Below are 24,215 nucleotides of genomic sequence, written 5' to 3'. Positions count from 1 at the left end.
TCAGATTGAAAATATATGTTATTGTATAAGACAGTCTTTAAGCACATGCATCATTATTCTATTTTCTAATTACATTTAAACCAATTGAATTAAATATACATTTATCTCTGCTCCTTACCAACCTGCAAAAGAATGGAATTTCTAAAGATAGCAGAGAGCAAAGGATTAAAAATACCATAACCTCACAAAAATAAAGAGAAGTGAAAATGGCAATAGATGCAGGTGTCAAGAATTATTTCGGGAAGATGAAAAGCATAAGGTGAGCTCTAATGGAATTATCAAAGCAAGAAAATCCAAAAGCTAAGGGCAATAGAGATGATGATTTGAAGCTGCAGAAAGACTCATAATTGAAGGTACCAACAACCTCAAAAATTGGAGGTGAAAAATAATCGATCTAAAAACAGAAAGACTGGTTGAAAATCTGTTTGAGAATTGACAGACAAAATAGACTCCCTGTGGCTGAGGTGGTCAAAGTTTAAAAAGAACCAGGCAACCATGGCTGGATGAAAGGGCATCCACACATTCTGTTCTTAGAAACATGTAAAAGTGTTAGAGGATCTCCTTTTCCACAAACAAGCCAAGTCATTTCTTATTGTCAGTGCCAAGATAAACCATGGCCAGAAACCATCACCCCACCAGGCCATTGGAAAGAAATACCTGACAGAGACTTCTGACTTAAGGCTTGGAACCAATCAATCAAAGCTCGTCTGCCGCAGCCAATCAGGGCTTAGCTGTATCACTTACTAGAACTCAGCCGCAGCACCCAGTCAGAACCAAGAGAATGTCCTTCATTTGCACAAAAACCTGATTGGGAACCTGGGCCATGAGTTTTGCTATAAAAGCCTAACTCTCCTTTGTTCTCAGGAAAGCAACTTCCTTTTCACTGAAGCCTGTATCTCCCTGGTTTGCAAACTCTCCACTGGAATAAACTCTTTCCTCCAAATTTCTTTTCAGAGAACTTTTGCTCACAGAATGTAAACCTTTCAGTTTCCCTTCCATATCATGACAAGAGAAGAGTTATTTCCTCCAGAAATATTGAACTAGGGTCGTTACAGATTCAGGGACACCAAGTACAGCAAAAAAAAAAAAAAAAGCGGGGGGGGGGTGCTGGGGAGGGGACATTTTTTTTTGAAAATGGGACTATGTAAACAGCTAAGTAATGAAAGATGAGATCCACCTCAGGCACACATCCCCAACACTGAAACCCAAGTCCAGCTACCTCCAATGCCACTGTCCTTTGCATTTGAACCACCCCCAAAGACTAGCAAAGCCATCTTCCTGCCCTCCCAAAGGTGTCTTCAGTGGGATGTTACACCCTACACTGGCACTCTTTCCCACATCATTTCAGCTGATTTTCACACTTGCTTACCTTAGAACTTAGATTAGCTGGAATGTAACCTTTATCCATAATATGATCATTACTATTGTCATTAAAAACACTAACAACATTTGCAGAACTCTGTAAGCTTTCCAAAATAATGTTCATGATGTTAACCCACTTGAATTTGTCCAAAGTATGATCCAATACAGTAGGAAAGGGTCAGCCTCATGGATACTAACCTATTTCAACCTCATTTCCTATCAGCCTAGCAAGCTTCTTTGCTTCTGCTCTTGCCCACACCCACTACACTCCACAGCCAGTTCTAACTCGAAGATCTCAGTAGGCCATCCCTGCTCAAAACCCCATAATGACTTTGCATTGGCCTCAGGATAAACTCCACAATTTTAGCATTGCATAAAATGCCTTTTCCGACTCATTTCAATCTGCTGCTCGAAGCTTCATTTCTTAACATTATTCATATATGATATATTGAAACTACAACATCAAACTGCTATACAATTCCTTGCTTCCAGATTCCAGCATATAACTAACTTTTTCTCTGCCTAAAAGGCTCTTTCTGCCCACATCTTATAATAACATGTGGAAATCTGTATGATAACAAGTCACTGTGTAACAGGTTCTTTCAGTCCCACCCCTACTATTCACAGGACCAAGAGCAGGAGTATAAATTGAGGTGCCTCTTCCTCTTCCATACCTACCTGCACCCTGAGAGGCCTGCCTTACATACAAGAGGCAACCCCAGCTGCAAATCCAACTCCAGTAAGTGCCCCTGCCACAATGGCATGGTCTGTTAACACATTAGGAGGATGAACCTGAGAAACCTCACAAAGGCCCTGGAAGCAATCTTGGGCCTTCTAGCAATCAGGTAATTTCAAAGTCATGTTAGCAGAGTATGGTACAAAGAAGGTAGGGCATGACATCCAGGTGGGCACAGCATTTTGGCCCACAGACTGCAAGGCAAGAGGAGGGACACAGCTAGAGGAGGACCCTCTACAGTGGAGACCAAAGCGGGGGCCCCTCTTCCTGGGTCTAAAGGTAGTATTGATCTCTATTATATGACAACATCCAAATACAAGAATAGAAAGAAAGATAGCTATCACTTTATAAAGTAAAATTTAAAATTTCTTAGAAGGGAGGAAGGATCCTCTACCTCTTGAAGGGTTCTCAGGTAACTGGGTAATAGTAATTTTATTCTTTTTAATTCCAAACCCAAATTAAAACCACAGTGGTATATGAAAGTATAATTTTGTAAAAAGGGAAAAGTAAAATCCTTGGAAACTCACTTGTTTTGTCTAATTATATGTGGTTACTATGGTTACAAACTTACCTGTATATAATCTACAATTTCTTATAAATGAATCAGGCTGAAACTAAAAGGCTACCTTTGCTTTTGCAAGATTTGAGCAACTGCTTACTATTTAATAAGCACCAAGAGAAATTACATCAAAGTTTCAGAATATATTATATATATAACATGACACATCAATTCCACTTCTAGGCATGTAATCCAAGGAAGCCATGTTTGTATCATAGCATTATTTAAAATAGTGAAAACTTTAAAACAATCTAACTGTGCAACAATAAGAGACTGGTTAATTAAGGTACAGACATAATGAGATTTTATATAGTCCATTTAAAAATAATACGAAGGTATATTTATTAACAAAATTATTTATGACATATTTAAGTGTAAAGCACAGGTTATAAAGCAATACATCTGAACTCCTGGAGGTATGGGGGGGAGGGGGAGAGAGAGAGAGTGTGTGTGTGTGCTTGTGTTGGATACATGGGAAAAAAAACCTATAAGTATATATATACCAAAAGATTGACAGTAGTTAACTGAGTGATATGATTATTTTTGTATAATTCTATATTTTCAAAATTCTCTACAGTTAAAATATATTTCTTTCCTTCAGTTCAGGTAATTGCTTTGCCAAGACATAACAAAAAATTCATATTTCTCCTTACTTTTAGGTAAGATACCTGGTGGAACATGAGAAAGTTCAAATGATACTGCTGAAGGATTATGCCATAACATTCATTAGCACCTCCATCTAAATCACTTTCTCTGATAGGTGGCATTCACCTAGCAAGGCTTTAAAGGCAAGGTCATAAGTAAGACACAGGTCACATAAGTTCTAAAGAAGGGAAAATCCAAAGCTTAAGTACTTTTGAAATGAGCAGATACAAGAAGGATTCTAATACAGAGGAGAGAAAGAAAAGTGGGAATAGTCAAATGGGAGAAAAGAGATGATGGCTCACAGGCAGCACACTTTGCTGACTTCACAAGTTGGCTTCGGAAGGGGCAACTCCACGTTTGAATTCAGCTAAGCCATTGGCAGATCTCAGACAGAAAAAAAATTATTAAACTTCAATTTAAATTTAAGAGCTAATTCTTGCCAATGCTGCCACTTGAAATTGAGCTTTACTTTGTACAGAAACAGCATAGGTGACAAGTGGCTCTGAGCATTAAGACATCCAAAATTATGTTTTTGTTTGCAAATTGTGAGGTAAATAAAAATAAGTGAGTTATTTATTTTGCACTCAACTGACTGTAAGAATCTCTTAAATCAATATATTTATAAAATAATAAGAAGAAGAATATAACCCCAATAGCACCTCTATCAGAACTGTACTTGAAAAAAAAAACACCTTAAAACATCTATTAAAAAGTTTTCTTCTTAATCATAAACATTAGACACTTGCTGTTCTGCCTGCCTGGCATGACTTTCCTATTTCTTTAGGTGACATCACGCCCCTTGCTCTCATCACGCTTTGCAGTTCTGAGTGGGCCAACCCCTGGCCAGGCCCAAATATGGACATGCTATCTGGACAGTCACAATAAACTACTCACCCTGGTGCTAACCAAGATGGAGAAAGGCCACTACAGTTTCCTGTTCCCGCTCTGCCCAAAGTATAAAAGTAAGACTCTGCAAAATAAACAATGGTAGGTAGTTTGGAAAAGAAAGTCAAAACTTTCTAACAGCTAATACAATAGTAAGGAGTTATCTGGTTTCTTTTCTTTCCTTTTTCTCCCTGAGCTGAAGGTGGACCAAATCAGGGAATTGCACAGTGGGTGCAGAATGCAAAACTACAAGAGAAGCCCATTTTTCTGGCCAGAAAAACAAGAAAAAGGATCCCTGTGGTTGGAGTACTGGGAGAGGGGAACTGGGATCAGAAGATGAGAGGGATATCCATGTGCTTTTTTCTCCTTTCTCTCTTCCAGTCTTTCTCCAAGACCGGCACCAGTTTAGAACAGAACAGATGCAACTACAACAATGCAAATACCTAATACTCCAAGAGAAAACCTCTCTCTCTAGATAAAGTAACTCGAACAGGGATTTCAGCTGTGCAAAGAATTTAGAAGAAAATCCTTATTATTCTTTTTATTCCTTCTTTCCCTTGTCACTTCATCCCAGTCAAGTGGAATTGCACAAAACATGCAGGCTAAAATATACAATGACCCATCTTTCTGGCCAGAGGAAATATAAAAAGCAGTCCTGAGAAAATATTCCAGAGAGCAATGAAGAAGAGAATCCTCTGGTTCAGTCTATGAAGTGACAATCCCAGGCTCACCTTCAAAATGTGCAAATATGGAATATACTCAAAGAAGTATAGCAAAGGCATGGAGAGCTGAACTGCAATATAATCCACCATCTGAACTAAATCCTGAGTATTGAGCAAGGGGCAGATGATCCTACCCCCCACCTCCCCTGTACACACACACACACACACACACACACTCACACACAACAGCCAAAGCTTTGAAAACTGAATAGACAATGAAAGGAACCACCACACACAAAAGGTGAGAAAAAACATGGTCTGAATCTAGCCAGGTCAACTGCCTGCTAAAACAAACCAACCGTCTAAAGAGAATTTTAAAAGAATCTAGAGACTCACAATATTATATTAAAAATATCCAGAATACAATAAAAAATTATTTGAATACACAAAGAACAAGGAAAATCTGACTAATGTTCCAGAGAAAAGACAATCAACATATAACAACACCAAAATATCACAAATATCAGATTCTCAAAAAATGTAAAGCATCTATTACAACCATCATACATAAGGTTAAGATACTCTAGGGCCTGGGGTCCTCAGAACAGCCCTGCATAAGTTCTGTGTTTTCAAGATAAACTGTGTGCATTGTCTTGTTGTCACTGCATCTATGGGTGCTAACAGATACTTGAGATAGCAACAGTTCTATAATACCAACTCATATTCATCGATGTCTCAAATCTCAGACCAGGTTGAGGAGTGTGGTGGTGATGACAGCTGCCACTCATTATTGATTAATATATAGCAGTCATCGTGCTAAGTTCACAATATCTTAGTGCTGCCTACCACCTTATAAGGCAGAGTTTTTACAGATAAAGAAACCAACAAAGATTTAAGTAACCTCCCAATGTCATACAGTTGATTTATAGGGGTTCTGGGATTAGAACCTAACTGCCTAACTCCAAAGCCCGTCTTCATGACCTTTCAGTTCCCTAGCTGGATCCTAACACCTAATATTAAATCTTAAAACTTCATAAGCAGAAATCAAAATAAAAGCTGATGCTTCACTACCCCTACCTGTAGGTCACAGAAAGCAGAATTTGGCTAGCAATAACCCCTTTTACCCATCTCTCCTTGTATCTCTCTCCCTGTACTCTCAACACCATAACACCACCCCATTTCCTGGGGAATCAATAACATCAAAGTAATTTAAAAATAATTCTTCACAAACTATCTGTTTCAAAATATCTTTATTTTCTACCACATGTCTAATTCCTCAGCTTTGTCTGTTTTCCAATGTCAGTTTCAAAACAAAGTTTAATATTTTATTTTCTGATTAGAAATAAATACATATTCAGTATGAAGAGCTTAGAAAATAGGGAAGCACAAAAAAACCTATCATAATACCATCAACCAGAAATAACCACTGTTAGGATGTCAATCATTTTTCTAAACACATTTATTTAAAAAATTCAGATACCATTTAGCATATCAGGTTTATATTTTGCAAGTAGTAAGTATTAATATTTACTCTAGAAAATTAGAAAAAAACAGATAAGGATGGCTTTTCTATGGCATTCTCCCTATTCGTATTTTTAAAAGTTATATATTAATAAGTCATAGTCACTTCCTGATATGGTTTGGCTCTGTGTCCCCACTCAAATTTCACCTTTAATGGTAATCCCATAATTTCCACCTGTCAAGGGTGGGATTAGGTGGAGATAATTAAATCATGGAAGCAGTTTCCCCCATACTCTTGTAATAGTGAGCGAGTCTCATGAGATCTGATGGCTTTATAAGCATCTGGCATTTCCCTTGCTTGCAGTCATTCTCTCTCACATTTGCAGAATGTCTTCAGAGAGAGGGTATAAAGCTACTGAGTCTCTGAACAGCCAGTCCAGGATTAGGAAGAAGAAAAAGTTTATCCACCAACTGCCTTTTCTCATTGGTCAATGTTTGGTCACCTGGGATGTCAACTCCTTAGAACTACCAGGTTGCACATATGAGCATTGAACAGGTCCCACAGTGTTTTAGTGGCAACAAGGAAATCTGAGGACAAGAGGCACATGGCATGGGCATGAAGCAAGATGCTGTTGGGTTCTTCCTTCAAGCAACATAAAGGACTGCTCCTGAAGCAACCCAATAATTATGAGAAGCACAAGAAGTCAGACAGCAAGACAAGTTTACACATCTGAGATAATGTATAAGCTAAATGTCTCAAAAGCCTAGAATAGTTGTAGAAAAATAAACAGGAACTTGGTAAATATTTATTGACTAACTTATTAGAAGAATAAGTTAATTTTTGCCTAATTGACACATATCAATTGAGAGGTTCTAAATCTCTCAATAGGTAGATCCATATAGTATTAATATCTTAAATGGTACAAGTTTTAGCCAATTCTGAGCCTTGTAAGCCATTGTAATTCGAAAGTTAGAAGGAGTCCAAAGGGTTGCAATAAGTTCAACATTTTTATTACATCTTCCCTTTTAGAAAAAGACAAGTCAGACGCAGTGGCTCACACCTGTAATCCCAGCACTTTGGGAGGCTGAAGTAGATGGATCACCTGAGTTCAAGAGTTTGAGAACAGCATGACCAACATGGTGAAACCCCATCTTTAGTAAATACAAAAAAAAAATTAGCCTGGTGTGGTGGCCCATGCCTGTAATTCCAGCTACTTGGGAGGCTGAGGTAGGAGAATCACTCAAACCCAGGAGGTGGAGGTTGTAGTGAGCCAAGATTGCACCATTGCACTCCAGCCTGGGAAACAAGAGCAAAACTCCATCTAAGAAAAAAGAAAAAGAAAGAGAGAAAGAGACAAGCCTAATGCCTTAGGCTATTTTATTTACCAATGTTTCTCAATTATCTGGATGGGAAAATCTTCATTGTACAAGATTATCCCCACCTATCTGATCCAAATTAGTGTTCTAGCTCACAAATGAGAAATGTTGCCATTCAACTAAAACAACGTTTTCTAATAGTAATATAATGCTGTAGAAATGAATGATTAGGAAATGGATTCAGGGCCTCATGTTCTACTCCATATTTATGAGAAGCAACTAATCAAATTTTCATACTTGAAACCAAAGCAAGCATTCTCTGAAAAACCAAAGCAGCTCTCCAACAATGTTAATGCTTACACTCCTCCTCCCCCACGGCACATACTCTACATCAGGAACTCGGTAAATATTTATTTTTTATATATATAAAATAATAAAATATTTTATTTTACTCGGTAAAAAATACTCACAAGCATCTATGGAAACCCAAACATATTTCAGTGGATAATTTTGGACAATCTGGATAAAAGAATATAAAGAACTCCCATCACCCGGTTAGACAAGAAACAAGGAACCTAAATCAATAGTGGTCATAATTACCTAGCCACATGTTTAGGCAAATAAGGTAGGATCAAGAATTAGTTATTTAAACCTTAAAGTAGAAAAATTAGCCTTTGTCCACAACTCAATTTGTGAATAATCAGGTCTGTCAGAGTTCTTGCTATTGATGAGTGAAAAATCTATGTACATGCAACTTCTACTCCCTGGGCTTAATTCAGTTCCCCATAGGAAAGATTATGGTAGCCAAGGAAAGAATTGTAAATACATGGTTTCTTTCAACAAAAACCGGAATGTTCAGTCCAAAGACAATCAAACAATCAAGGAGAAGCATTTTAACGAAAACGTTAAAGAGCATATTTACTTTTACATTTGATTTTCAGTGGTTTCCACAGCATCAACTATGAGTCAAATACTTAATAACAAATGTAATAGTCTTAACTGAACGATTCCAAAGCCTTTATTAAAATAGTATGTCATCTAGTGATGTGATACTACAGAAAAATTTTTGAATATCCCTTTATTTTGTTATGATAAGGTTTGGGTTCTCAATAATGGAACCTAGGAACAAGGCTATGAGGCTAGAATCCAAGCTAATTACAGCTCACCTTCCCTATGAGTGGGGACTTCACTAGGGTATTTGTCTTAGTCAGCTCAGGCTGCTGGGATAAAAGTTATAGACTGGATGGTTTAAACAACAGAAATTCATTTCTCACAGTCTAGAGTCACTTGGTTCCTGGTGAAGGCTCTCTTCCTAGCTTGCAGAAGGCTGCCTTCTCCCTCCCCATAGCTTCACATGGCCTTTCCTGGGCGCATACATGATGAGAGGAAGAAAGATCTCTCTTCCTCTTTTATTAAAGCCATTAGTCCCATCAGGAGGGCTGCTCTCTCATGACCTGATTAAGCCTAATCACCTCTCTAAAGCCCATTTTAGGTTAGAGCTTCCACATAGGAATTTGGAGGGGCACAAACACTCAGGCCTTAACCATGCTGCTGTCTGGTATTAGGAGGAAGAGACCAACTCTGAGTTCTGAAGGTTCTTCTGGAAATTTCCAAGGAAAGTGTTAGCTTTTTGATCTACTATTTCAATCAAGAGGCAGAATTGTGTAGCTGATGAAAGTACAGAACTCTGAAAGTAGGCCTGGTTTGAGCCATGAACAGGTTGCTTAATTTTTGTTATCTGTAGAGAAGAGTTAATAAGAGTAACTTCCTCATAGGTTGCTGTGAAAATTAAATGAGCTAATGTGAATATGAAAGTACAGTAGCCCTCCTTGTCCACAGATTCTGCATCCTCAGATTCAACCAACCACAGATTAAAAATATTCAGGAAAAAATAAAAAAATTCCACAATAAAAAACAATGCAAATAAGTAAATAATACAGTATAACAACTATTTATGTAGCATTTACATTGTATTAGGTACTATAAATAATCTAGAGGTGATTTAAAGTATATAGAAGGATATGAGTAGGTTACATGAGTAGTATGCAAATACAGTGCCATTTTATAGAAGGGACTTGAGCATCTGTCGATACTGATATCCACTGGGGGTCCTAGAACCAATTCTGCACAGATACTGAGAAACAAGTGTATTCTAGGATGTACCACAATCATAGTAACTACTGTGAAAGTACTGTCATTACTCCTACAAAACAGTCTAAAGACAGTTTTCAAAAAGCATGTCTGTGTCAAAATGATCATAAAGTATTCTTGTTATATTTACCTTGGGTGTGCCTATCTCCCCTCCCCTAAAAAGAGGTTGCTAAGAATCTAAGCAACCAAGAGAAAGGATGACACCATCTCTTCTAAATCTCATAGAGCCTATCATGGAGACTTAAACTGCACACAATTGATTCACAGTACATATTTTGTTGCATGAGACAATCAACCAAAATATATCCCACTATCCAAAAATAAATTTATCTCAAAAGTTTTAAAAAGACAAAGTGAAAGCCTAACGAGTAAATTTACTTTTCTGTCACGCATACCAGGCAATTCAAGTAGAAACTGACCCAACCTAACTTAGACTATTATAAAACCATAAGTAACTGTAAATAAAAATTGCAAAGATCCTTCATAAATAAAATCTTCTCATGCTATTGAAATAAAAGAATACAGGAAGACTAACCAATTATCTATTTTTGTGAGTTTATCATTAGTGAGCCTCCAGATTATGATTTTTTAGGGATGCAATTTTAATCAACGTTGACTTTATTTCCCTTTTAAATTAAACAGGCTGTATGCTCTGGGCTCCAGATCTCTGTTTAGCTATAATAAAGGGAGTAAAATATGCACATACAAAATACATGCATATTTAGAGATTAGAGATTCTTGCACATTGGCTTTTGTCTACCTTGGGTCACAATTTCAGAAAGCCTGTAGCAGACAGATGCAGTGGGCTATGGTCTGCTATTGCTTCTCCAAGTGTTCTGAAGAATTGCAAATGTAAACAAACATACAAGAATAGAGAGCGCCATTTTAAAGGTAACATTTGCACATATTTTAATCCTTTATATTTAAGGAAAACAGTCATGCCACTGCCAATGGTGACTTGCCACCACTTATGCAGAAGGGGCTGAAGTGAAACTTCCGAGCCAGAGTTGATTTTCATCTTTAGCCCACACTTGATCTCCATGTGACAGCTTTGCCCACCATTTCTGATGCTTGTTGTCTGTGGTCTTTGCCTCAAGTTTCAAGTGGAATCCCCTTATTGGGCTTTGTTCTCTAAATTGAGATCTTAAGGGGCAGGAAATTAACAAATATTGAAATATAATGAAGATGGTATATTTTTATTAGTGTAGAACAAAATTTTAAGTCCCTAAAATTCAAAGTTATTAGCCTCTCTATTTGCCTTGGGTAAAATTAAAGGAGGAACTTTTGGTCAAATAGCACCGTATGAGTTGCTGCTATATTATCCCCTCCAAAACTCATGTTGAAATTTAATCCCCACTGTGGCAGTATTAAGAGGTGGGACCTTTAAGAGGTGAGTGGATCATAAGGGTTCTGACCTTGTGAATAGATTAATGGGTTAACATGGGAGTGAGACTGGTGGTGGCTCTATAAGAAGAGAGACCTGAGTGAGCACATTGGCACACTTAGTCCCCTTACCATGTGACCAGCAAGAAGGTCCTCACCACCCCTTGACCTTGGCCTTCCCAGCCTCCATGACTGTAAGAAATTACCCAGTTTCAGGTGTTTTGTTATACGCAACAGAAAATGAACTAATAGAAAAGCCTCATGAAGTAATTATCCTTATAAGTCTCAGTTTCTTAAGAATTCAAGTTATTGAGCTAACAGTTACTCTTCTCAGAAAAACTAAAAAAAAAAAATAGATGAGTATTTTCTGAGGATCACAAGGGCACACTGAATGAACAGCAAAGTTAGAAAAATAGCTGGTGGGCCAATAGCCTTATTTCAGCTCAAACATATAGTTTGTGATTCTCATCATAAAATATCTCTTTCTTCGGTGTCCACAGAAAAGAAGCAATAAGCTCTCCAACGGCTAACTACAAGAATTTATTTAATCTCCCTGCAATACACACTTCAACCACAAAGCATCTTATGGCCACAAAGCTTGGAAAGCATGTCTGTCAAAGCAAACCGGTTTGTTCCTTTAATCTATGGGATATGTTTGCCACGAAAAAATTGAATTTATCTGAACTGTAAATAAACTCATCAGCACTGTGTTTATTAATCTATCATTGTATATAGTTATAGATGGACAGGTTTATTTATAAATATACCATATTTATATCCATCAAATATAATAGCAAGCAATGAGCACTACAGGTAAAATACAGGTGAAGGGCTCTCAATCCCAGAACTAGCAAAATGTCTGTACAGAGTTGGCGCAGAGCAACTTTGTGGGTGACTGTATCAGGTGATTGATGAATCGGGTGAATGATGATGATTCACTTTACAGTTGAAGGAGCAAGCATATCTATGTTAGTTAATAATGGTGTTACTGAATAGCTGGCCAGTGTTGGCACTGGGGCAAACATTCCAAGACACCTTGCTCCCAAGGCTGAGGTCTCATCCAGTATACCACATTGCTTCTCTTTCCAGTAAATTGTTTCTCACCTCCAGATTTGTTTCTAGTGATATTACTATCAGAGATGTGGTCTATCAGAAGAATTTACAGCCTTCTGCTTTCAAAACACACACACACACACGACTTTTCTGATTATGAAAATAATTCCTAAGTTACTGTTGACAGTTGAGGAAATTTGCCCCAATTTTATTATACCAGGGCAGTCACTGTCATAAGGAAGGCAGTTCAGAGCCAGTTTGTTCAAGCAAGAAACAAGCAGTCCAGAGCTCGTTTGGAGGCTCCATGAAGTCATGAGGCTCCTGCTTCATTCCTCATGGCTTCCATCCTCCAGGTCACTTCAGGATCCAAGGTGGCTGCTAATGTTCCAGTCATTATATTCATGTGACAGCAAGATAAAAAGAACTAAAGAGAACGTAGAGAACGTGCGCCCTCCCTCTTTTCCAGAGCCTTCCTGAAAATTCCATCTGAAGCATCTGTTTACATTTCATTTGCCAAAGGTTAGTCAATGACCACAAGCTATAAAGACACCTGGGAACTGGTGCATTAAATAGGCATGTTGCCCAGGTTTCTGTCACTAAGGAAAATGTGGATAATAGATATTGAAAGCAAATTACATCATATGCCTTTTCCAATGAGTAAATTAAAATAGTGTCATCAATAAAGGAAAGGGAAGTAAATCGCTGCTACAACAGGAAGCTGATTTTTTTAATAGTTCCTGACTCGGCATGGTAGCTCATACCTGTAATCCCAGCACTTTGAGAGGCCAAGGTGGAAGGATTGCTTGAAGTCAGGAGCTCAAGACACCCAATCCCCTGCCTAGGCAAAAACCTATCTCTATGAAAAAGTTTAAATATTAGTTGAGCATAGTGGTACATGCCTGTAGTCCCAGCTACTTGGGAAGCTGAGGCAGGAGGATCACTTGAACCTGGGAGTTCAAGGCTGTAGTGAGCTGGGATTGTGCCACTGTATTCCAGCCTAGGCAATAGAGCAAGACTCTGTCTCAAAAAAAAAAAAAAAAAGACTCCAAATAAAAGAAATTACTTAAACTGAGTATTCCAAGATATTAAAAAAATAGCTCCTAATAAAAGAAATTTCTTAAACTGAGTATTCCAAGATATATTTTAAAAAAAGCTCCTAATAAAAGAAATTTCTTAAACTGAGTATTCTAAGATATAATTCTAGAATATTCAGCTGAGATCAAATCCAAATAAAATGGATATTCATCATGATCTTATACTAAATAAGTTGGACCCACATTATTTCCTAAACTACAAAAGCAATTTTAACCAAGTCCTAATCTGTCTTCTCTATCTTTCCCAGTACAGTCTAATCACAGTAAATGAAAATGTGAATTTACCTCTATTTATGCTACTATAGAGACAAAATTATATCACTCAAAAAGAAGTTTGTCAAATTGGTGCTCTGATTCCAATTAACTGGTGCTCTGATGCAAAATAACTTCAGAATGTTCAATTTTGGAATTCTTCATCAATTTGAAAAGAGTTAAGGAATGTCATAATCATGATCCTCCATCATCTTTAAAATGTGACAACTATAAAAACTATAGAGATTCACTGAGATTATAAAGAAAATCTTACAAAATGAAGTGACTGGAACACAGAGCTGAGTTCACTTAATCATCCGGCAGTGATCCCATACCACACAATAAGCACTAGGAATATGATGGTAAATGAGACGTAGCCCTGCCCTCTAGAACAAATAGAGGAATTAAAGAGATGAGTTATTTCAATACAATGCCATTATTACTGAGTAAAGAAATCTAAAAGAAGGAAGAAAATTTGTCATCTTGGTTATTAAAATGAGAGGAAACAAATATTTAGAGGAGGAAACAAATAAAGGAGAGCAAATTACCTACTGATGCTGATCTCTTTTGAAAGATTGCTTTATATTAAGTTTGAGTTAAATTAGAATTATACTACTGCCTTTCATTTTCTTTTCCCAAAGGATGATAAAACTTTACTTGAAACTGTTAATTACAAACCACTTGCCTATCATCCCAAATCGTCTGTAATCTAGTCCTGAAAGCCTTCTCAAAATCCAACTTCCACACAATCCCAACACTCCAGCCAAACTGGTGTAATTATTAACTTCTAAATGTATCATGTGTTCATCTGGTCCCTCTATTATGGACAAGTTTCCTCTACTCACCACTTAACAATACACACATACAGCCCATTCAGCTAAATTCTTTTCTTCTTATGAATCTATTGAATACCTCTCCTCAATTGAATTTTTTTCCAAATCAAAATCTCTCTTTGATCTTTTTGAGACTTTTAACCTATGCCACTGACATAATTTGTCAGATTTTCTTTCTTATTACAAAATTTATATTCCTGGCCAAATTTTAATCTCTATGGGAGCAGGTATTCAGTTTTATATCTCTTTGTAATTCTCTGAGCCTAGTAGCAGATCTGTTCAATAAATATTGATACTTTTAGTAATTATCTGTCATGTCCCTTTACTTTATACACAGAAGGAAGGGCAAAAACATAACCTTAAAAATGAGATGCCCACTTGAGAAATGAATAAACAACATTAGAGTTTCCTTTCTTCCAAACACACAGAGTTGACAAAAATAAGTATAAACAGTCTCTTGATTTAGGAGGTATAACAATGAATAAATAAATGTAATTTATCAGGTGCTTAGAAATTGCTAGATAAAAATTGTCAAGTTAGTAATGTATCAGATTATCAGTCTTATACATCATCATCTTATGTGATTTAGATGCTTAAATCATGTGCAAAATGTAAATAAAAGGCACATCCCTGAGAAACAGCCCCACTAACACATATACTTTTTAAAAACTGAGTTGGTTAAACAATCCTTGTCTATTGTCTAAAATACAATGAAGTTTTCATTTATGGTTTCTTAACATCTTAAACAAAAAAGCCATTTCTGAAGAATTCCCCAGTCACTGCACTTGGGGGATAGCTTCATTGCTAAGGCAGTAAAAGTAAACTGATTGGTGTCTCAGGAATTGATTGGAGGAGTGGTGGTAAGAAAAAGTTGACTTAGTACTTTAGCTGGTACTGAAAAGATATCTGAGTTTTGTAGACATATGTAGGAGTCAGACAGCCTAGAAATCAACCCCTCTATGACCTTTAAACTAAGTATGTATAAGCCCTGTAGAAGAGACAGGGCTATACTTCCTGACCCATACTGCATTCATTCTTTTTTATTTTTTTTGCATTCATTCTTTAAACATAAGTATCAACGTATCTAATAGAATACCTTAGGCTACAAGTAACAGAAAAATCCTACTCAAAATGGTTTTAAAAGAAAAGGGAACATTTTTATATAACAAGAAATTACCAAGATAGGAGAGTTTCCAATATTGACTAATTCAGTGGCCCAAAGATGTACTCAAGGACTCAGATTCTCTTTTTCTTATCAGGTTTATCTTCATCCTTAAACTGGCAACAAGACAGTTGTAGTAGTTTGAAGTGTCACCTCCAGGCAAGACAGTACAGACAGAATAAATAATCACCTCTTTAAATTTTTCTTTCTTATAATCAAGAAAACCTTCCCTCACTTCCAATTGGCCAAGATTGGGTCATGCTCACCTCCAATTACTGGGAAGGGAAAGATCTATATGATTAGCCTAGACCAGCTGTCAGCAAACTAGTACTTAACTCAGCCATTCTAGAGGATGGACAATACATAAATGAGTGAGAGTGGCTGTATTACAACTTTATTTGTAAGAGCAGGTAGAAGGCTAGATTTGGTTTTCTGTAGTTTGCTGAACTCTGGTTTAGACTAACAAAAATTACTACAGTTGTATGCAAAATATTTTCCCAAAAGCACATAATAGACATGTAAACAAAATTGAGGTAGAAGAAAGCAAGTTGGAAGGGCAACTAGGTTTGCTATTAATATAACCTGATTTACATACTATGCGATGCATTAACAATCTAAGACCTGGCTGCCTGTCATCCTCCTGTGATTTCTTTTCCTCTTTAAAGGGACATAATCAAAATATAAAGTGACTTGCCCCAGAGATCTGGAAATGGGGCAAGAAGAGTGTAAGATAAGGTTAGAGTCAAGAAAAGTGATATAACTAGCAAATAAACTTGAAGGATAGGAGAGGAGTCATTAAAAGAAATTCTCCCCAGGAGTTTATTTTTATAGACTACTCTCTGTTTTGGAGAAATATTAAGTATGTATTACTAGTTAAAATTCACTGAGTACTTACATGCTAGCATAGTGCCATATAATTTACATGTATTATCAAATTTAATTTCGGAATTCTATAAGATATATTCTCCATGTTACAGAAGAAGAAACACAAGTGACATGGTCACAATGATAGTGCAGGGAAACTAAGCCATCTGCTTCCCAGAGCCAAAACCTTAACCACAATGAAACCAGCCACTGAACTGAATGCAAATGTGAGAGAATTGAAGGGAATAAGAGAGAAGAGATCTTCCCCTTTGGGAAACTTACATCCTAGTTAAAGCGACAAATAATTGACAATTAAAATAACAGATTACTAAACTATGATACAAACTGGAAACAAACTAGGGTGCTCTGAAAGAGAAAGAAGGAGGCCTCTACTTTAGATAGGGTGCCCAGGGAAGGAGGCATTTATGATATGACCTGGACAATGAGACGGCAATAGCCATGGTTGGGGAGGAGTCACCGGCATGGAAGAGGAATGGACCAACAGGAGGAGAAGCCAGCCACAGAGAGAAGAGGCCCAAAGAACAGCATTCCCAGCAGAGGGAGCAGCCGCTGCAGAAGCCCAGAAAAAGAGGAACAAAACAGCAGCTAATCTGACTACCGCTTTGGGAAAGAAGAAGAATATCATGAGATGAGAAGTGGAGAAGCCAAAACATTTAAAGCCTTAGAAATCTTATAACAGAGATGGGATTTAATCCTCAATGCAATGGGAAGCCATTAAAGAGTTTGAAGCAGGGAGATAATTTAAAATAATTTCCATTTTTTCAAAGACCACACTAGCTGCTATACAGAGAACAGAAGTGAGGGTATGAAAGTAAGGATACCAGTTAGGGAGCTGGTACGGTTTTCTAGGTAAGACATGAAACTGGCATGGCCTATGTTAGTGGATTACATTCTAGATCCAAATGTATTCTGACCTAGAAAACCCTTTACCCTTGACTATCACTCCTCATCTCTTCTTCCTCCCATGACTGGCAAACACTCGTCTGTTTATCCTAGGCACATTCTGAAGGTAGAACAGAGAAAAGCCCAGGACCAGCACCTTAAATCAGAAGTTTTGACTGACTATATCCTGAAGTAATGCCAATGTGAAGTATGAAACTAACTTCATTAAAATCCAAACAAAGTCATAAATTTACCTATAGGCAGTGTTTACTTTTATAAGGCTTCTAAAAATCAGTTATATACTTTACAAATCCCTCTGATCCTGTCATTAGTTTTTCCAAGTAGCTATCTATCCATATGTTTAAGGAGGGGGGAAAAACAGCTTACATTTTTTGCATGTTTCATGCTTTGTGTAGATTTAGAATAAAATATCTGGAGGAGAGGGGACCGGACGGGTTTTTGAAAAATTGTTGTCAAATGAAAGAAGCTGTCAAGTAACCTAAATACACTTAAGTAATATTCTGCCTGCTGAATGGATGGATGACATTCATATACAAAGAAATGAAAGCAGATGCCCATCACAAAAAGAAGCCACTATAATTCGCCAGAGATTATAAATGCTAAATCTGATTTCACCTTAAAAAGAAGATATCAGAAGCTATCAGTTTCCCTCTCTGTTCATCCTCTACCTCTCATATAGAATTACCAGACCTAACTGGCTCCAGTAACATTTTAATGTTCAGCATTAAAACATTAGTAACATTATATAAGCATTACTTATCTATCTATTACTCCATACTTTTGAAAAATTTAGGCAGAAGCAATTCAACTGGCATGGGAATACATAGAGCCATTAATAACACCCTCACTTAGCTTGCAGAAGTGATAGGTTTTCATGTCAAGTCAAGAGATCCAGATGCTCTCCAGAACTGATAACACCCCTGAGTCTGACTCCAGAACCATCATGAGCATCCCTTCCCATCATGGTCTCCAGTCCAAGGGTATCTTTGGTTCTGTTCTAGATCACATGTATTCTAGAGCTTTCACAGGTCATAAAAGTATCTCCATCAAGTGTTCATCTAGTCAGTTGTATCATGAAGTGATTTGCCCTAGAAATCCTAACCTGATTGGTTAGCTATGATACGGAGTTACCGTTTATAAAAAGCCCTGAGTATGTGTTCACATAGGAAACACATGGCATGTGATGGGCATCTCAGGAAGCAAATTAGAGGGTAGCCAGACCCACTCTCTGGGAGCTGAAAGAATTAAACAACAATATGTAAAGGTAGACAGATAAAAGATTAAATTATCATTAATGGGAAGTCTAGAAAATACATGTACATATTTATCAAAAATGTACTTTTCCTTGTATACATGGCATTGCATTTGAGGATATAAAAGAAATATAATCATAAACACTACCCCTCAAGAGATTACTATGCAGAAAATTCTGAATTCATCAAGAAGGTATTCTATTTAAATGATAATAATATAAAAACAATCAAATTTATCTTATTATATTCTCACACAATTTGCACATACCCTTCCTTCAGCATTTAAAATAGTTTGTTATCCATTAGCTCACAGTAATTTCCACTGCAAGGCTTAAAAAATGGTTAATGATGAAGACGCATATTCTGTATTTTGATAAAGAAAGACACAAGGTTCACAGATGTCAAGTGATTTAGCTTAGTGAGGGTTACAGAGTGTTGGAGCTAAAATTCAAATCCAGGCCAGGCATGGTGGCTCATGCCTGTAATCCCAGAACTTTGGGAGGCCAAGGCATGCGGATCATGAAGTCAGGAGATTGAGACCAACCTGGCTAACATGGTGAAACCCCATCTCTACTAAAAATACAAAAAATTAGCCAGGCATGGTGGCACATGCCTGTAATCCCACCTACTTGGGAGGCTGAAGCAGGAGAATTGCTTGAACCCAGAAGGCAGAGGTTGCAGTGAGCTGAGCTCCTGTACTCCAGCCTGGGCAACAGAGCAAGACTCAGTCTCAAAAAAAAAAATTCAGAATTCAGGGCTTCCTAACCTCTGACTCTAGTCCTGAATTTCTCAATAGTGAACTTCTGACATTTTGGGCCAGAGGGTTCGTCGTAGGAGGGTTGCCCCATACATTGAGGATGTCTGGCAGTATCCCTGGCCTCCACCCACAAAATACCAATTACTGCATAAACTTGACCCCTGTCATAACAATCAAAAATGTCTTCAGACTTGTCAAATGTCTGTAGGGCATCCTCCCAATTGAGACCCATTCAACTAGTTCACTTTCAGGATTCTACTCAAATTAATAGAAACTATGCATTTACCATATATGGCAATTCTGATAAATTTTTCATAAACCAAATTAAAAAAAACTATTCTGCCAATTCTTTTTAGAATTCCATACATAGTTCCTTGTCTTTTTCAAAGGACCTGAGAAACTGTAATGCCTCATATCAACAGTAGCATGAAGCTAAAGATATAGGAAAATGGCAATTTAATAGTTTCCACTAATGGAGAGCTATGAAGCTTTCAAGGTTTAAAAAAGCATTTTTTTCTTAAATTTATTCACATATTAATCAGGTAAAGAAAAAAGTATCAAACTGGTTTCCTCTCCACCCCGTCTCTTCCTATTTCAGGTATTATCCATATTTTATAGCTGCAGAAGGGAGGTAAAGGAGACACGTTTTACAAATCACCCAGTCAATATCACCCAAATGAAAAAAACAAAAATAAACTCCCCCTGCCACTGGCACCAATAACCTTTCCTTGGCATTCTCTAGAGGGCCACATAAGATCATCAAGCATGTAATCCACTTAATTCGAGCAGGGTATTCTGTGTTTTGATCTTCTAGCTTTTTTAAAAAAAAAAAAATAGGGTTTGTTTTAATCATTATATCATGTATTTTGCTTTGAAAGAAACCTTTCCAAGAAAAGCCCTAGAAGGGAAAGAGTAAAATTTAAAATGTAATACCCCTATTGGTAATTTTTCTAGGGTAACTCTTAACTAATCTTAGCAATGAAATATTCTATCAGTTATCATCTTGACTATTCAACTATAAAATGGATTGGGTAAATAAAATGCAGAGTAAAAAATAAAAATGATTTGAAGTAGAAAAATTAGGTCAGCTCCAACAATCATGTACTCTGGGTCTCCATTCCACTTCTATCCACTAGAATTATGCAGCAGCTTCTGGAGGCAGCATATCCAGCTTTATTCACAACATGAAGAACCAACCATCTTTAGGGAAAATTGAGCAATAACTAGCTCTGTCTATGCTAGTAACACTCAGTACAGTTTCAGCCCCATATTTTACCTGTATTTTAAGAGGATGAATCTAGATTATATTGAACAGATTCTATTCCTTCAAGTGAACTCCTCTATGGTTTGAAATAATTTGATGGCATAAAGTGCTAAGGATAAATTTTTTGCATTTCACAACAAAGATCCATACACATGAGATGATTCTCATTCATATTTTATCTGTTTTAAGAGCAAACTAATTTCAGGTCTAAATATCAACACCTAGAAGAGATGATGCAAGAATAAAAACAGCGCCATATGGAGCCCCCTGAATTTAACTGAAAAACACCTCCAAAGAGCCAGATTAACCTCACAGAAAACATGTTATTGTCCATATGCAAAGCAAAATGCTGCATGAATTATGGAAAGTTAAACGTGATATTTGATAACCATCCCTACAAGCCATCACACCTCTCTTTGTGAAACTGTCCTGGTTAATACACATCTTTCCTCTTTCTTAGGAAAGGATATCTTTAAACACACACACATGGAGACATAAGCAAATGAACCTGTAAGGCAAAAGTGGCACATCCAGGGTAATTGCAGCCTTCATAACTGGCTATTTAGGAAAAGCCTTCCATTGCTCTCAAATCATAGTCTGAAAGGCTTAAGCCTTTCTCTCGGTGGTTTTCTAAGCCAGGAAAGAGAAGGCTCTCAAACCCCTTTCCCAGTAAATATTAAGGTGTCATGTAAATACAATTCCTGCCAGAGATGCCTGAAGGTGTCTAGAAGAGCAGTCTGGATTTGTCCTCTGGCCCAGACTCTGCATCTGACTCAACCCTGCAGTGTCACCAATTTGCAGGGGATTCTGAGTCAGACGTTTATTTTGCTGCTGCTGCTTTCATTACTCTGCTTTGCTATTAAGCTAAGCAAGTGCCAACTCCACTCCATGTGTTGTGCTGAATATACAATATGAGATAAACCCCACATGCTGGTTTCACATCACAAGCTTCAGTTTGTTAATTAAAAACACAGGAAACACACTATCATTTCAGTGTTTTCAATCACAATAACAAAACATCATCTACTGACCCATATCAAAAAGTAGTTGTATTGCTAAATTTCTGGCAAAGTTGATGTTTGCTACAGAGAGCTGACTTAGAACAGTTGCACATTCTGGAGAGAAGAGGGGGTAACATAATAGAATGAGACATTTAAATCTCAGTTCTGTCTCTGACTAGATGTGTGACCTTGGAGTTTTCCTTTGCTTTTCTGAGCTTCTTCTAGAAATGTTTCTTCATTTATAAATGGAAATACTGTAACTCAGAACTGTGGGGAGAATTAAATAGGATCACGTGTATCAGAGATAATACGGCATTGTGTATTCTTATCCTCCAAAACGAGGCTCCCTGGAAACTATTCTGACATAATGGAAACCTTGGTCCATCTAGAAGAAGTAGAAAGCCTACTACATTACTCTCCAGCTGATTGTGAGGAAGAAAGGAGGGAGACAAGCAAACAGTGAGACACATGTGTCTAAACATCCCTTGGTTAAGCTATTCCCAGAGAGGATAGAAGTTATGTTATACCGGCTAAAGGATAAGCCAAAAGTACTGTGAAAAGCTCCTACTCAGCTTCCTGTTGAGGAATCTGGGATGAATCAGACTATTTCACCAGTCACCCCAAAATACTCCAAGAAAGCCGTGAGGACAATAGGAGAAAATGTCTAAATGCGCATGTTCCAGCCTACCTGCACTTCTGTAAGGTATGGAAAAGATTCAGAAATCTCCGAGAGCTGACACAGAAACAGTTCAGTGTCTGGCTGGAGAATTTGCCAGAGGAAGTGGCATAGTGTATTGCTGAAGGAGTCAGCCAGACTTCAAAGATCCACAGCATCAAGCCAGGGTGAGGTGAAGCGAAGCCAGCAGGCAAGATCACCGATCCCAGGTTCCCTACACTGGGTCTTCCATTTTAGATGCCCAGATGGGACAATGTTGTGCTATTGGAGTCACAGAATACAAGGGCTGTTCTCACAGATTCGACAGCTTCTCTTCCCCTCTATGAGATTCCCTAAGCCCTGCTCACTTCCAGTTCACCTGGATGCCTCTACAGAGAACAGCAGAGAATCATATCAAAAAGAAGGAACGTATATCCAAGAAACCTGAGTTACCTAAAGAGACCCATTTAAATTTGAGAAGCAAAGTTTGTCTAGATGTCCTGAAGTTAGTCCACTATCCCCTTTAATTCACTGGACTAGGGGCCTTGAAGGGAGATTCAGTTAGAAAAAACAAAGCTCTATTTTCCATGCACATCTGAACTTAATGGTATAAAATGTGATACACTAGAGCTACAAGTCAATGATAATCTGCTATAGTGTCAGGTATGGCTGCAGAATCTCATCCATGGTACTTTACATTTTTCATTAAATATTACTAATGTTATGTCGAGGAACCCAGCCAGCTGGGAGAAAACTTTAACTTGCCAATTAGAGATATCTCAGTCCAAACCAGTAATGTTCCTAGTCACCTTCAGTTTAAATTATAGCCCAGTCCAGTTCAATGTCATGGTACCCCTCAAACATGGATTAAACTTATGCCCAGTTACTAGTTACGGGCTGAGAAGTGGCCTGCTCTCTTTCCTCTGTGCTCATGCACTGGCTCTGTTGAGGACAGCAAGGAGAAAGCAATGGGGTAGAGGGAAGACAGGGCACAGTTGGCTTCTGCAGTAGCAATCTCCTTCTGGTGGCCATTGCTACTTCTCCATCTGATGCCAGTGATATATAATTGTTACCATGAGCATGGTCAGCTCCCCTTACATGAGTGCTTGAATACTACAACCTCTATCACTCAACTATTCTTGGGGTAGGCAAAGCATGCTATCAGGCATCATTCTCTCGATGAAGGTACACAAGATGCTGAGAGGGGAATTTTTGTGACTCCTCTAGACCCCAGCAGGTGTAGGCAAAACACTCCCTCATCAGCCTCATCAGGCATGTGTCTCCTAACTTAGTTGGGGATAGAGTTTCCAGGGAAGCCCACCAATTCCTCCCACTCAACTACCTTCTGTATCCTTAACACTAAGTACTTCAGGAAATTACAGCCCCTCACTCCCAGTCTTTCAGGATTTCATGAAGCTTTGGCACAAGTTGGGCTAGATACCCCATGCCCCAGCACTTCACTGTAGCAGAACATGGGACACTTCTGTGAGTTGCCAGCCAACAGTAACTGTAAGTAAGAAATGAACCACACTCCTTCAAAACCTCCCATACTAGATACTGGACTAGATATTCCCTGGCTTTAGGGCTTGATTTTGGAGAGGGAAACAGGATAAATGGCCCTCCTAATGGGAGGAAAGAGGTAATGACTACGTGATAACTTCGCTCTCCCAGAAATTCTTCAGTCCTTAGATGGGTAGACAAGTAGAGTTACACAGGTTCTACAGGTCTGCCCTCACTTAGTAAGCCCTGCTTTATGGGATTGATAACACAAAGGGCATTTCTCTGATAACAAAGAAATACGATGTTGAAAGAACCCTCCCCTACATTTTTACCAAGGCAAAAACAGACTAATAATGCAGGGACAAGCTGAACGCACACTTTTCCCAAGGCCATAACACATATGGTCCCAGCCAAGAATCCCTTTCCTTGGATCTGAGAGCTT

At 37.9% G+C, this 24,215-nt stretch overlaps 1 protein-coding gene across 10 annotated transcripts in view; it reads right to left on the bottom strand.

Annotated features, from left to right (window-relative positions):
* Positions 1-24,215, bottom strand: part of ELAPOR2 (endosome-lysosome associated apoptosis and autophagy regulator family member 2) — a 265,883-nt gene that overhangs the window by 195,455 nt on the left and 46,213 nt on the right. The window lies entirely within an intron of this gene.

Source organism: Callithrix jacchus, chromosome 11, assembly GCF_049354715.1.
Source record: "Callithrix jacchus isolate 240 chromosome 11, calJac240_pri, whole genome shotgun sequence".
Classification (NCBI taxonomy): domain Eukaryota; kingdom Metazoa; phylum Chordata; class Mammalia; order Primates; family Cebidae; genus Callithrix; species Callithrix jacchus.
This window is presented reverse-complemented; position numbering and strand designations above follow the sequence as displayed.